This window comes from Aegilops tauschii, chromosome 3 (assembly GCF_002575655.3).
Source record: "Aegilops tauschii subsp. strangulata cultivar AL8/78 chromosome 3, Aet v6.0, whole genome shotgun sequence".
NCBI lineage: Eukaryota > Viridiplantae > Streptophyta > Magnoliopsida > Poales > Poaceae > Aegilops > Aegilops tauschii.
Window position 1 is genome coordinate 279,311,526 of NC_053037.3, and position 15,506 is coordinate 279,327,031.

Genomic DNA, 15,506 nt, shown 5'->3' on the forward strand with positions numbered 1-15,506 from the left:
CTTGGTGCTCTCGGCGCGGCGTGGTTAATGTGGTCAACGACCGACTTCCATCGGAAGAGTACTGTACGTGGAGAGGCTGACAGCTGGGTCCATGGCCACAGCCCAGTTTTTTTGTGATTTGCCAAGTAAGTTGCTTTGTCAGGCCTGTTGGGCTGGAAATCTTTTAAGACGAGGAGAGCTTCATTCGGCTGGCCGAGAAAATGGCCTATCAGTAATGAGAAATGGGACGTACATTTTTAAAACACATCAAACCGGTAATTAGTTTCAAATTTCTTTTTTTTTCATTTCGAGATTTTAAATTGCATTGATTTTTATGCGTGGACAATTTGTTGGATTTTATGTTGATATACATGTATTTTTAAATCAGTTTGAATGTGACTCGAAATTTCGGGATTAAAAACGGTTCGGACCGCACCGAAATATGCAAAATTTCGTATAATTTTTTAACCGTGGCCACAATATGTGTTGTAATGCTAACAAAAAGAATATGGGCTCCAAAAAAACCTTAAGAATTAGCAAATGGGCTGTAAATTATTAGAAACAATGGCAGATGGGTTGTATGCTGTTTTCCACAGATTTGAGGCTTTCCTAAAAAAAGGTTGACACACAAGCAGTGACTGTTGGATGTCCATCCAACGGCCGTCGTGCTTCTTCAATCTCTGCTCTTCCTGCTCCAGCCGCTCAAACAAGCGCCGGCGGGACTGCCTGTTTCCTCCTCCCAGCGGCTGGCTGTGCTGCTGCGCAGGCCTCACCGCCCCACTGTACTCCCATCGCTGGCCTAGCCATCCCTCTACTCACCCATACCTGCTGTTATTCTCCGGCGACGGCAGACGAACCAGTAAACCCTCGTACAGTCGTACTCCCCTCCGCGTGGGAAACAACTGCCGAGTCTTCCCTGGCTCCATGTCGTTCCCTTCCTAGGCCTCGTCGTCGTCCACCGCCCTGGCACTCTTGGCGCGGCCTGGTCAACGTGGTCAACGACCGACATGCATCTGAAGTGGACTATACGTGGAGAGGCTGACAGCTGGGTCCACGGCCGCACGCAAGGAAATGCCTCCTTATTACGTGCAAAATAATGATTCCTCCACCTGACATCTGGGACCCACCGAAAGGGCCTCTGTATTTCGCGAAAAAAACGTTACCGCCGCTGACAGCTCGGACCCACCAGCTATATCTTCGCACGCAAGGAAGTGCCTCCTTATTACGCACAAAAAAATGAATACTCCCCCTGCTAGCTGGGACCCAATATAGTGGGAGGCTGACTTGTGGGCCTACTAAGTTGATGGGGACAGAGGGCTTTGTCAACTTAGTCAATATGCATGATTCTAGCTCCAGTGATCGTACGATGTCCATCCAATGGCCATAGTGCTTCTTCAACCTCTGGTCTTCTTCCTCCAGCCGCCCAAACCAGCGCTGGTCATGCCTCGTGCTCCTGCCTCCCGTGGCCGGCTGTGATGCCGCGGAGGCCTCACCGCCACCTACTACTCCCACCGCTGGCCAGGCCATCCCTCTACTCACCCACACCCCCTGTTATTCTGCGGCGACGGCAGCCTCACACCGCAGCGAACCAGTGAACCCTCACACGCCTCTACGCGTGGTCATCCCCTGCCGCGTCTTCCCCGGCTCCGCGTCGTCCCCTTCCTAGGCCTCGCCGTCGTCCACCGCCCTGGTGCTCTCGGCGCGGCGTGGTCAACATGGTCAAGGAACGGCTTCCATCGGACGTGGACTGTACGTGAAGAGGCTGACAGCTGGGTCCGCGGCCGCAGCAAGGAAATGCCTCCTTATTACGCAGAAAATAATGATTCCTCCACCTGACAGCAGCGACCCACCAGACGGGCAACCGTATTTCATGAAAAAAATGTTTCCCCCCTGACTGCTGGGACCTACCAGCTACATCTTCGCACGCAAGGAATTGCGTCCGGGCAAAAAAAAAACGATTCGCCCCCTGACTGCTGGGACCCACCAGCTACATCTTCGCACGCAAGGAAGTGCCTGATAGTCGGGACCCACCTGGTCGAAGCGTGCGTAGCGTCGTCATTCTGGTCGCGAACGTGTACGTACATACTGGTCGATGTAGAGGCGCGCACGTGTCGTAGTAGAGGCCGGCATGTAGCATGTACACGTACGTACGGTGGCCAGGGTGCAAGAAAGTAAATACGGCCACGTACGTACATACGGGCGGGGTCTCGAACGCTTACTCGCGCGTACGTACGGCCAGGGCTCGTGTATATGGCTGGGTCGGAATGGAGAAACTGCGTCGTCGTTCTGTTCATGGGGACGCAATGGAATGCGTCGTGTTCATCGGGAGGAAACGGAACGCGTGGGAGCCAACCGGCTTGGACGGAACAGCCGATGGAAACGAGGCCTGGCGTACCTCACAATGGAGGAAACGGCCTTGTGTTCGACCGGCCATGTTCAAAACGGGATTTTGTTCATCGGGAGGGGTCTGGCGTACCACAAAACGGAGGAAACGGACCTCCTATGGTCGAAACGGGATCCTGTTGATCGGGAGGGGTGTGGCGTACTGCAAAACAGAGGAAACGGACTTGTGTTGGAGCGCTACGGTCGAAACGGGGGTCCTGTTCATCGGGAGGGGTGTGGCGTACCGCAAAACGGGACTCCATGGGATACTGTTCATCTCCACCATTGACCCCTCCAGCCTCCACGGGCTACTGTTCATCCACCGTCGACCGCCTCCAGCCTCCACCTGTGACTGTTCATCCACGGGCTCCTGTTCATCCAGCCTCCATCGCGCGCTACTCCACCGGCTACTGTTCAACCAGCCCTCTCCATGGGCTCCTGTTCAACCACCCCTCCACGGGCTACTGTTCATCCAGCCCTCCACGGTCTACTATTCATCCAGTCCTCCACGGGGTCCTGTTCATCCAGCCCCAACCGGCTCGATCGATCGGGGTCCTGTTCATCCAGAGGCAACACCACAGGGTCATGTTCATCCACCCCCACCGGGAACTGTTCATCCAAACCCCCCCAACAACGCTCACTGTTCATCCAGAGGCAGCATCGATCGGCTTCAATTAGCAGCAGCGCGAAGGAATCTCTCGATCGGGTTCAGTTAACAGCCATCGATCGATCGGTCGGGTTCAGTAACGCGTAGCCTGCAGTGCAATCGCTCGGGTTCAGTAGGCGAACACCTCGCTCGGGCTCACCTAGAGCCCAACGCCTCACACACACGCGTGTGCATGTACGAGAGAAACGTGCATCGCTCGGCCCCGACCACCCACCGTAACCGGCAACACCCGATATTTTCCTCGCCCTCGCTTCTACCACGGTTTTTTCCGTCATGGATGGCCCAAAGAATGTCATGCAGCTGCGTCTCCGGCCCGCCCAGGACGAAAAGCCCATTTTCTGTCATGATTTTTTGTCATAGAAGTAGGAGCCCACCACATCTATGATGATACCGGGTTTTGTCACAATTATCGTCATAGAAGTGTCATAAGTATGACAGAAAAAAATTCGTTCGGCCCAAAATGTCACGGATGTGTCTTTTTTTGTAGTGAACGATGCTAACTTCATTGATTCTCAAACTATTACAATCTCCTGCACTTCCATTACATGCCTCAACCCAACACCTCACTAATAAAAGGAAATGTCGTCACTACTACTACTATATTTCTCGTTGCAACTCAACTATTTATCACAAGTCACCTTGTCCTGTCCTCCACCTCTTCCTTCATCACAGGTTCTTCTAAAATTTTCATGAGGGCTCCTTTCATTGCTTCTTTCTTCTGCTGGATGGTTCTTTGTACCATGTGGTAAATGTTGTGACTTACCCATAGTAGAGCGACGATGATCAAAACCTTGTTTAAACCTAAGAATGGTATGACAATTTTTCCCCTTGTACAAGGCAGCTATTGCCAATCGTAGGTCATACGGTGAGAATGAAGCCCAGACCCATTTCCTGCAGGAGAAGCCATAAATTGTTGACCACCATGAGATATCGATAGTTGTTTAGTATTAGCGCCAGAGCCATCAGCTAAGAAGACCCAGTCATAGAAGAACCGTACCAAGATGAAAGGACACATGAATTGAGGAAAAATGTTATGCCACTACCGGAAGAGCCCAAAGGAGGAATTATCCTGAAGAACTCAGAAGATCGACACTGCCAACAATACGGATGGAGTATATGAGTTTTGATGGAACTATAACAATGCTTCTAAGGGTGGTAGCACCCCAGACCCCCGGTGACGATCTATAGATTTTGAGAAGACCCCCGAACCTAACCTATTTCTTTCTAGCCAACTCGAATCTCGAGGACGAGATTCATCTTAAGGGGGGTAGGTTTGTAACATCCCAATTTTCAATTTGGATGTTCTACATATATAGGTCATCATATGCATATCATATTTTATTTGCATTTTGTCGGTGATCCTAGAAATCTAAGTAACTCAAGGACCCAAGGAGAGAGTTGGAGGTTTCACATATATTCATATTTGAAATTTTTCTCAAATTTGAAAAGAGGATTAATTTGGTTTTAATATTTTTCTCTCCAATTATTTCCAATAATCAAAATAAATGAGAGAAGATACAATGACTTCTTCAAAAGAGAGGAATATTGGAGGAGAAATTTTAAAATCAAATTTATATTTTAGTTGCTTTTTTATTTGAATTAGAAAATATGTATTTTTAAAATTGCATTTTTATGCCAAAAAAATGTTCACTTGTTCTAAATATTAGATTTAGATGGTGAAAATTGTTTCTGGTATTTTGAGAATTTTTTTATATTTTTATTAGGATTTTCTTCGGGCGAAATTTTATTAAAAAAATAAGTTCGCCGCCCGCCCAGCCGAGCCAGGCCGGCCCACGTAGCCCCGACGCCTTCCTCCCGCGCGGGAGAGTCCTGCGCCGCGCCGCCGGAGCTCGGGGAGTCCGAGCCGGACTCCCACCGCCGCCCCCTCGCCCAAGGCAGACCCCCCTGGAACCCGTCCGCGCCGCATCCCGCCACCGCTCCTCGCCGCACCGCCGCTGCAGCGCTGCCGCCCTGCGCCGCCGACGCCGCTCGCCGCGGCCGCCTGCTTGCGCCCCGCGCCGCCACCTCGAGCCGCAGCCGCCGCTCGCCGCCGCCTGCCGCTGCCCCGCACCCCGTCGCCGTCGCCAAGCCCGCCGCCATACCAGAGTCCGCCGCGGCCGCCGGACGCCACCGCCGGACCCGATCCGCCCTGGCCCGCTACAAACCACCCGGTTCGACGATTTTATTTAGGGTTTAGATTTTTTTCGGTTTATCGTTAAAAAACCAGGTTTTTCTTATTAACCTAGTTATTTAGTGAACGCTCGATGTTTGTCTCTTCGCAGTGAACAGATTGGCTCGTTAGCTTCTGGCAGCGAACGTTTTCGTTCTGTAGGGTTCTGTAGTGAACGTTCATTCGATAGGGTTTTCTTTTTATTTTAGTTTCCTGCCAGGGACCCATTCGTAGTTTTATATTACAGATTAGTCCCTCTGTTTCAAACTAGCACAACTTTCTACTCGTTTATCCAAATCCAATGAAACCAACACCACTCCTTCATTATGATCCCCTCTTTCCAGATAATCAACTTGAACATGTTTTTGAAAATTTAAAATTTGTATTCAAACATATTTGAATTTGAATTTCTTTTGTTCATAAGTTGAGTGTTATAACTCCGTTTGAGTTGATTCTTTTTGCAAATCGAGGCTCTTGATCTAAACTTTGTGTTAAGGCCAAATTCACCCAATTTTGGTACTGTTAGAAATTGTTTTGTGTTGCAAGAGTAAATTGCTTGTTTTCGAAGTTTTCCAAGATCTTTTCTTTGATTCTTTTGCATGATTGCTTATGTGTGGTTACTATTGCTTGCTTACGATAGATTGACCGGAGTGTGACGAGTAGAACTACCTGGAGTTATGCGAATCATCTTCATCAATAGTACAAGGCAAGTTCACACTTTGATCATACTTTTCATTACCCAGTTTTTATGCATTAGATTCAACCCTCAAACATTGCATGGTTAGGATTCGATAACATGTGGCTATTGGGAAGTAGTTGATGGGGTAGGAACCTATTGTCTTATATCAAAACCTGGGAGTTACTACCTTATGCTTATATTGCTATGTTATGCTCGTAGACGAGGTTTGGTTTGAGTGATCCATGACAGATGTGAGTGTTGTTTATTACTAAGGGTTAAACTTAAGGTGGCTACTTTAATACACATCTGGGTGGATTGGTTGAGGCACCCTGGAGCACCCAGTGGTTGTCTGGGCACCTGGAGCAATCCAGCGTTGTCCTGGGATATCCCGGAGTACCCGTGTGATCATCCTATGGTTTGCCACCCAGGCTCAAAGGGGTCATAAGATTATTCATGCTAGAAACTTCCGTGTGCAGCCACAAGCCATTATGGGCTCTAGCATAGTTGAGTAAGTTGTGGGAAACCTTTCCATGTTGGGCTAGCAGATGTAGGGGATTGTAGGTGTCCCGGCCTATCTATCGGTTAAGGGGACCTCTTCGGAAAGACTGTGTCTCGGTCATCCGTTTCTCAAACATCATGAAGTGCGAGAATTCCAATGGAGGAGATCGAGTCTTGTGGGGAAAAGTGCGCAAACCTCTGCGGAGTGTACAAACTAATCATGGTTAGCTGTGTCCCCGGTTATGGACATCTTGAGTATCTGGTACTTCAATTATTGATTTTATCTCATCACTTCACTTAATTAATTTGTTGGGTTGTTAATTATGTTTAATTGAGATTGAGTTGGAGGAACCTTCTCAATGTTTTCAACAAACTTTGTAGTTAAATAAAATATATTCCTTTGTTGTAGGGAAAAACTAGCTTTATGCAAATGATAACCATAGATCCTCCACCATCCAAATATGCATGTAGTTATAGTTGTTACTTGTTCATTGCTCTATAGTGTTATCTTGCCAGCATATTCCATGTGCTGACCTACACAGGTTACAACGAATTATGTTGCAGAGTTTTCAAACGAAGAGTAAGGTGCGCTAGGTCGTTGTCGTGCACTCAGCTATGCCGTTGGAGTTGATGGACTCATTTACCTTTGAAGCTTCCGTAGTTATCTTATTTAGATGGCATTTCAGCCATATTATTGTAAAAAGTTCTCTTTTGAGACGTTCGATGTACTAAGTGTGTGGTTGAACTCTGTTATAAATCCTCGAGTACTGTGTGTATCAGCATTACCGATCCAGGGATGACACTTATGCATAGAGATTTGACCGCCTGAGGTCGGATCGCTACAACTCTCTATATGTACCACCTTTTTTCTTTAATTTCATCTTGTTAGTTTTGCTCCATGGCGCAATCCATCGATACTACTACTGTACAAAAGTATACATTTAAAAGGCTAGAGGGCGGGGCAGTCTCGCTTGGGCGGTTTCACGAGAGGTGACGGCCTTTGTGATTTGACGGCTCATTACTGTTGGAAGGCGGGGCCTTGTGATTTGACTGCTCGTATAAATGTTGCGGACGACCTAAGGAGGAGTAAAGAACCGTGCGGTATACTCAAGTTTTCCACTGGAGTACTAGTACGACGGAGGAGCACGAAACACAGTAGCCTAGTGTGATATGGAGATAAAAAATGATCTAATTTTCTAGTCATCGATCCCACGGCACCACTCATCGTTAGCACTGTTCTATTCATGCCTCGCAGAGAACGTGACACGTGCGGCGAAACACCTAAAGCAAAATAAGAAACACAGGAGCAAAAGAAGAAGGAAGATTATCCCCCCCCCCCAAAAGAAGGAAGACGCACACACAAGTCTAGGGCGCTGCTCTCTACTACATGAAGGGTTGCTGGCCGCGGAGTTGTAACTGCTTCTTCATCGCCTCCACGACCTCCATCTCCTCGCGCATCTCCTCCGCCATCTTCTTCATTCTGTCCATGACACGGGATTTCTCGACGCGAGCCTTCATCATTTGTTCCACGTCCGCATTACGTACCTTGACAGCAGCCGTGTGGTTGATGCGGAGCTTCGCCAACTCCTCCTTCTGTTCCATGATGAGGGCGTGCAACATCTTCACCGAGGAACTACTCTTCTCATGCAGCTTCTTCCAGCCGGCGTTCTCCTCCTTTAGCAGGTCGAGCTCGTGGCGGAGCTTCGCCTTGTCCTCCTGAAGTTGCAGGATTTCATCGGTCGCCTTCTTATCCGAGGCAATGCTCTTCTTCAGCAACATCACCAAGCCGGCGGTCAACTCCCTTGCTCATTGAGCTCAGCAGGCATGTCGTCGAGGCTCTACTTCAGCAGCTCCAACAAGCCATCGATGAACTCCTTCGGCTTATTGAGCTGATCGGGCATGTTGTCGAGGGATAATGACTCCAGCGTCGCCAGCTCGGCATGTTCGCCTCCGCAGCTAGGGCGCTCCTGGGAGCCCTCGCCTGCCCGTGAGAGATCTTTCGAGGTCTCTGCGAGGCGGCGAGCCCTCTTTTTGTTCCGCAGCCTTGGTCACTGCTCCCTTGTTACGATTACTCGACCTAGAGATCTGCACACCGGCCATGGCAAGGACGGACGAACAAGAAAGACTTATGAGGAGGAAGGTAGAGTGATTTTTGGCTAGGTACTAGTTCCGCTTTTTATAACCTAGTACTAAAACCTACATAGTGGGAACACGTTCAGGTATGATACGTACTAGGTGTGAGCAGGTTTCCACTTAACTATACTATACTTTGGAATGTGATGGGAACAAGCTAAAGATTAATTGATGGTTTTGGTTTCGAGGCCTGAAACGGCTCCCAATGAGTTTCCTGGAACACAAATTTCAAGTACTACTGCTCAAATGCGGTCGAACATGTCAGTGATGTAACTGGTCGTACATGTCAGACCAAGCCGATGCGTGTCCCTTCAGTGAGACGCGGGTGCGACCGACCGTAAGTATTACACGATGGAGACTTCTGGTTGTGGCTTCGGGTGATTGTCACGACCAAGCATTCAAAAACTAGTGATAAATCAATTACTACCATCTTTTTCCAAACGACCAAGTATTTTCACAGGAATACAATACGTATAGATGGAGTGATTGTCACGGTTGCAAACCTCCATGGCGCCGCAAGTTCACTACAGCAGCAACCGATTAGGTCACTGCATCACTGGCGGGGGAGGAGGGCAGCTCACCTCGCCTACGATGCATGCCCAGCGGCGCCGCTGCAGCTGGTCCCGCGATTTGGCTTCTCCTACCGCCCATTTGAGCAGTTGCACCGGCTGCTCATACCATTCTGCAGGCATGCGTGTTCTTTCCTCTGCAGTCGACTCCGTGAATATGATCTCTGCCATTAGCCCTAGATCGAAATCAACACGACGCTGCCAGATGCTGACATCCCTCAGCATCTCTCCCCTGAGATCCCCTTGCGGCTCCACCTTGTGCTTCACCAGGCGCGACTCCTTCGAACTTGTCTCCAATCGATGCGACGCCTCCTTGATCCGATTTGCCCTTGCTGCCCACCACCTGAAATGCAGCCCTGGCATGTCCTCCGACGCCACTGATCTATGATTCCAGAGCAATGGATCCCCTCTGAAACACATGTGGGTTTTGCTCAAAGGCGGCAGTGCTGCGGGTCGTAGCAAGAGGGCAGCCCGCGGGATCCTGGGTTCTAAGGGATTATCCATGGTGGGATCCTCCATGGCGGGATCTGGTGGGCGAGGCGAGGAGGTGAGCGTAGGTGCTGGGAGAACCCTATGAGGCTAAGATAAAGATAGTACTACTCCACTCCGTCCATATTTAAACACAAAGGCCACAAACAGTAACCCAGGAAAAAATTGATCACCCTGCCTGCGTCCTGGTTTATTGGCCCTCTTTTTATTTTATGCCAATTTTTGACCAAAAATTTAACTAAGAAAATGTTAATGCATGTCACCAAAAATTATATCATTGGAATCACATTTGAACATAGTTTTCGATGACATTAATTTTTATGACATGCATAAATATTGTGTTACTTAAAATTATGGTAAAAAATTGGCACAAAATACCTACGAAGGAGACCAATGGAAGTAGCAACCCATGATTTAACTACTCGCATGCACGCAGTGGAGTAGTAATGTCTTTCTCAACTACTTCCTCCCTCACGTCCACTCAATTTGCATGCACTGTATTAATTGACCATCAATGAAGTGGACGACTTTACACGCGTCAAATTATCACATGGGGTGGATCTTCGTACAGAAATGCGTCCCACCATGTACCCGCGTGTGCGTGCGAGGGAATGAGTGCGTGCGTGCACATCTTCGCTTCATGCATGTACTGCGAGTTTGCGTGAGAGAGGACGAGTACATTCTTCTGGAACTAGCAACATGTCACTGTGATCAGTCCACACAAGGAGGTCGCGCAACGCCTCCACATGTGCCACGTGGCTTCATGGATGCCCCCACATCATTTTAATCATGCTATATTAACTTAAAAAGGGAGAGACACTGTGTAGCGTGCCATTGGAATTCTAATTTACGTGTGGGAACGAGTGCATGTGTGCACCTCTTCTCTTTCGCACATGTAGTCCGTGTGTGTGACAGATACTAAGATATGGTGAGGGAATACGTGTCAATGCAATTTGTGTGAAGGAGAGGCCTATATACATACATGTACGTGCATGGGGCCTGGGTGATATACGAGGAGGGAGGGGAGGGGTCGACCGCGCGAGATATTTATAGAGATAGATAGAGGGAAGAGCTCTACGAGCATACAAGCACTGTGATATGGGGGTGGGTGCTGGAAGGTGCAAGGGGCCAAGTGGAGGGACACTATGAAAGAGTGCACAAGTGCGAGATCGATATTTAAAGAGAGGGGGCGAGAACGTGCGTGGCTGTGCACAGTGGCGGAGCCATGAAAAATAAATGAGCTAGGGGGCCAAGCATTGCTAATCCTTTATGGGGAGGGCCAATTCATCAACTTAAAACATTTTACCGGCAATTGATCAACTGATCACATTCATATTAGCCTCAGTATATACTGATGTTAGGGGGGACAGGTGAGGGAGTCCTGGATTAGGGGGTCCTCGGACGGCCGGACTGTTGGACTATGAAGATACAAGATTGAAAACTTCGCCCCGTGTCCGGGTGGGACTCTCCTTGGCGTGGAAGGCAAGCTTGGCAATTCAGATCTGTAGATCTCCTCCCTTGTAACCGACTCTGTGTAACCCTAGCCCCCTCCAGTGTCTATATAAACCGGAGGGTTTAGTCCGTAGGACAAGAACAATGATAATCATAGGCTAGCTTCTAGGGTTTAGCCTCTACGATCTCATGGTAGATCAACTCTTGTAATACTCATATCATCAAGATCAATCAAGCAGGAAGTAGGGTATTACCTCCATCGAGAGGGCCCAAACCTGGGTAAACATTGTGTCCCCCGCCTCCTGTTACCATCCGCCTTAGACGCACAGTTCGGGACCCCCTACCCGAGATCCGCCGGTTTTGACACCGACATTGGTGCTTTCATTGAGAGTTCCACTGTGCCGTCATCATAAGGCTTGATGGCTCGTCTTGTTGTCAAGGACAACATCACCTCTAGGGGAGCCCTGGCTGTAGGCCAAACTCTCCGACTAGGCGGCTTCGTCATGACCGCCCGTTCGGCCGTTGCGCCGACGATGACTTCTCGGGTCATCAAAAACAGCCTCCATGTCGGCTCGGCATTCGCCGAGTAGATGGATCCAATGGAGCTCTCTTCCTTGAACGAGCTCTTGGATCGCATCGCCGCCCTGGGAGTCGCTACGGACTATGATCGGATCGGGCTTAAACCCGACCAAAGGGAGATTAACTCTCCGCCGGTCACCCATCAGATAGCGGTAGTGGAGGAGCAACGCAGCGATTCTTCCTCTATCTTGAGGACAAACTATGTCCGGATTCCCGAGCTCTCCGAGCCGGATACCCGTCTATGGGAGGACATGGCCCATGCTTTGAACCTAGAATCAGACAGCGGGCCAGATCTATTGGGCAACATCCCGGAGCCCGAACTGCCAAGCTCGGAAAGTCCCCCACCCCTGGGTCTCAGATCGGGTCAGGGTTCGGACCTAAATCTACCCACCCACCCAGATACATGTGATCTTTCCCACATTAGACAAGAGCCCCAAGAGACAGTACATCACTATTGGGCTAGATTCCTCCTTGTAATGAACAAGGTCAAGGACTGTCGCGAGGAAGACGCAATTTCATTCTTTTGCAAAAATTGCATGGACAAGGGAATCCTCAATGCCATAAGTCACCGTGACATAGCACACTTCGCTAACTTGGCGGCCATAGTACAGAAGTATTGTGCGATGGAAATCGCCTGGAAAACCCAAACAAAATTCTGGGATCCTCCGGCTCTCACTAAACCCCCCATCCGAACTAAAAGGGTGTACTCTCGTAAGTCAGCCGATCCAATTACAAAGAAACAAAAGCCCACTGCAGGGCGTGGAACCGTATTGGAGGGATGGCTCAATAGGCCATGCAAAATTCACAGTACAGCGGATACCATGCCAACACATAGCCTTAGAGCATGTTTGATACTCCGGCAGGTGGCCAAGAGCGGCGAGGATATCCTCATCAATAATACAACAGAACTCCATCCCGTGGAAAATAACAATACAGTATTGACAGTCTTCGAGGCCTTTGCCTCAAATAATAGGCGCAAGCGAGCACTCCGCAGCCTTGCCGAAGTCTGCCACGTGGCAGCAATAAATCCATGGAGCGATACGGCTATAACCTTCAATGCCAGTGACGAACCTAAATTCCGAACAGCCCGAGCACCAGCCGCCTTGGTCCTTAGTCCAATTGTGGACGGCTTCCGACTCACTAAAGTGCTCATGGACGGTGGCAGCGGATTAAACCTCATCTATGAGGAGACTCTTCGAAAAATGGAAATAAACAAGAGCCGCATTGAGCAAAGCAGCACGACCTTCAGAGGAATTATCCCTAGTCGGGAGGCACGATGTGCAGGAAAAATCACACTAGACGTGGTATTCGGCACGCCGGAGAACTATAGGTCTGAAGAAATCACATTCCAAGTGGCCCCGTTCAGTAGCGGATACCACGCCCTTTTAGGGCGGGAGGCATTCACGATCTTCCAAGCTATACCCCATTACGGGTACATGAAGCTCAAAATGCCCTGGCCCAATGGAATCATCACTCTAGCTAGTGATCCGGACATAGCACTCTGCGCCGAAAATAAAACTGCCGCACTAGCCGTCGAGGCGTTATCCGAAGCCCTCGCGGCCGAGGAATTAAGTGCGCTGCGCTCCACAGTGGACAGGGACGACGTGATACTCGACAAAAGATCCAAGTCCACCTCCTTTAAACCAGCGGATGAAATAGTCAAATTCCAAGTCCATCCAACGGACCCTACAAAAACAGCATCCATCGGGGTACAGTTAAACCCCAAAGTAGACGCTGCACTGCGGGAGTTCTTGCGCGAGAATTGGGACATCTTCGCCTGGCATCCTTCAGACATGCCAGAAATCCCACGCAGGCTGGCCGAGCATAGCCTTAACATTCTAAAGGGGTTCAAGCTGGTCAAGCAGACTCTTCGGCGTTTCTCTGAGCCTAAGCGACATGCCATGGGAGAAGAGCTAGCTAAGTTACTTGAGGCCGGATTCATTAGAGAAATAAAACATCCGGACTGGCTAGCAAACCTGGTGATGGTACCAAAGAAGGACAAATCCTGGCGCCTATGTGTCGATTTCAAGGACCTTAACAAAGCTTGCCCTAAGGATCCCTTCCCCCTCCCCCGCATCGATCAAATTATCGATGCTACCGCAGGACACGATTCATTGTGTTTCCTCGACGCATACTCCGGATACCATCAAATTAAGATGGCGGAGTCCGATCAAGCCGCAACGGCATTCATCACTCCATACGGCCCTTCCGTTTTAACACCATGCCTTTCGGGCTCAAAAACGCCGGTGCAACCTATCAACGCATGATTCAGACATGCCTGGAAACACAAATTGGCAAAACAGTGGAGGCATACATAGACGACGTGGTCATTAAAACCAGACTCGTTGAATCCTTAATAGACGACTTGAGGCTCACGTTCGACAATCTTCGAACATATGGCATCAAGCTCAATCCGGAAAAATGCGTTTTCGGCGTGCCCGTCGGAAAGCTCTTGGGCTTCATCGTCTCTAGTAGAGGAATTGAAGCAAATTCGGCTAAAATCTGAGCTGTATCACAATTGGCTATCCCAACAGACCTCAAGCAAATCCATAAACTAACTGGATGCGTGGCTGCCTTAAGCCGCTTTATCTCCCGATTAGGAGAAAAGGCACTACCCCTTTATCGCCTTCTTCGACGCACTGAACACTTCGAGTGTACGGATGCGGCCACGGCCGGATTGGAAGAATTAAAGGCCATTTTGGCCACCAACCCAATCTTGGCAGCACCAAATGTCGGCGAACCAATGTTGTTATATATAGCAGCAACACACCAAGTTGTAAGCGCAGTGCTCGTCGCGAACGAGAAACGGACGGACATAAGTTCCAGCTTCAAAAGCCGGTATACTATGTATCCACTGTCCTCACTCCATGCAAATCACAATACCCACATTATCAAAACATAGAATACGCGGTCTTCATGGCATCCCGGAAATTACGACACTACTTTCAAGAGTGTTCAATTACGGTGGCCTCTGAAGTACCACTCAACGACATAATAAATAACCGCGGTTTCACGGGTCGGATTGCTAAATGGGCTATTGAGCTCCTCCCGTTCGACATAACATACAAACCACGGCGAGCCATTAAGTCACAAGTACTGGCCGATTTCGTCGCCGAATGGACAGAAGCCGAACTCCCTAAAGAGTACTGCGTGTACTCCAATTGGATCATGCACTTTGACGGCTCTAAGATGCTGGCTATTCTGGGGGCAGGCGTCGTCCTGACATCCCCCACCGGAGATACAGTCCAATACGTACTCAAAATATTATACACAGACTCCAACAATGCAGCAGAATATGAGGCCCTGTTGCATGGTCTCCGGATGGCAGTCTCCATGGGCATTCAACGCCTAGAGGTGCGTGGGGATTTGAACCTCGCAATATCTCAAATAAATGGAGACTTTGATGCCATGGATCAAAATATGGCGGCTTACCGCAACGCCGTCCTCAAAATTTCAGCTCGGTTCGAGGGGCTTGAATTCCACCATGTGGTCCGGGAAAACAATCAAGCGGCGGATATCCTCGCCCGCATCGGCGCTAAGCGCGACCCTGTCCCACCTAATATTTTCTTGGAAAGGTTCTTAAGCCATCCGTGGTGTGGGAAAGGGAGACCGGCAACAACGGTTCGGATCCGGACACAACTCTAGATCCCGAACACTCTGACGTAATCGGAGGCCCTGCCACCGAAATAACACCTTCGGCCCACGTGATTATGGCTGTCATCGCCCCGTGGACAGAACCCTTCTTGGCCTACCTAACTAGGCAACAACTCCCTGAGGACCCAAACGAGGCACGTTGCATTATGCGGCGGTCTAAAGCCAACAAGGTCCACGAGGGAGAGATTTATAAGAAAAGTGCTACCGGAGTACTTCCAAGGTGCATCTCCGAAGAGGAAGGACGACAACTTTTGG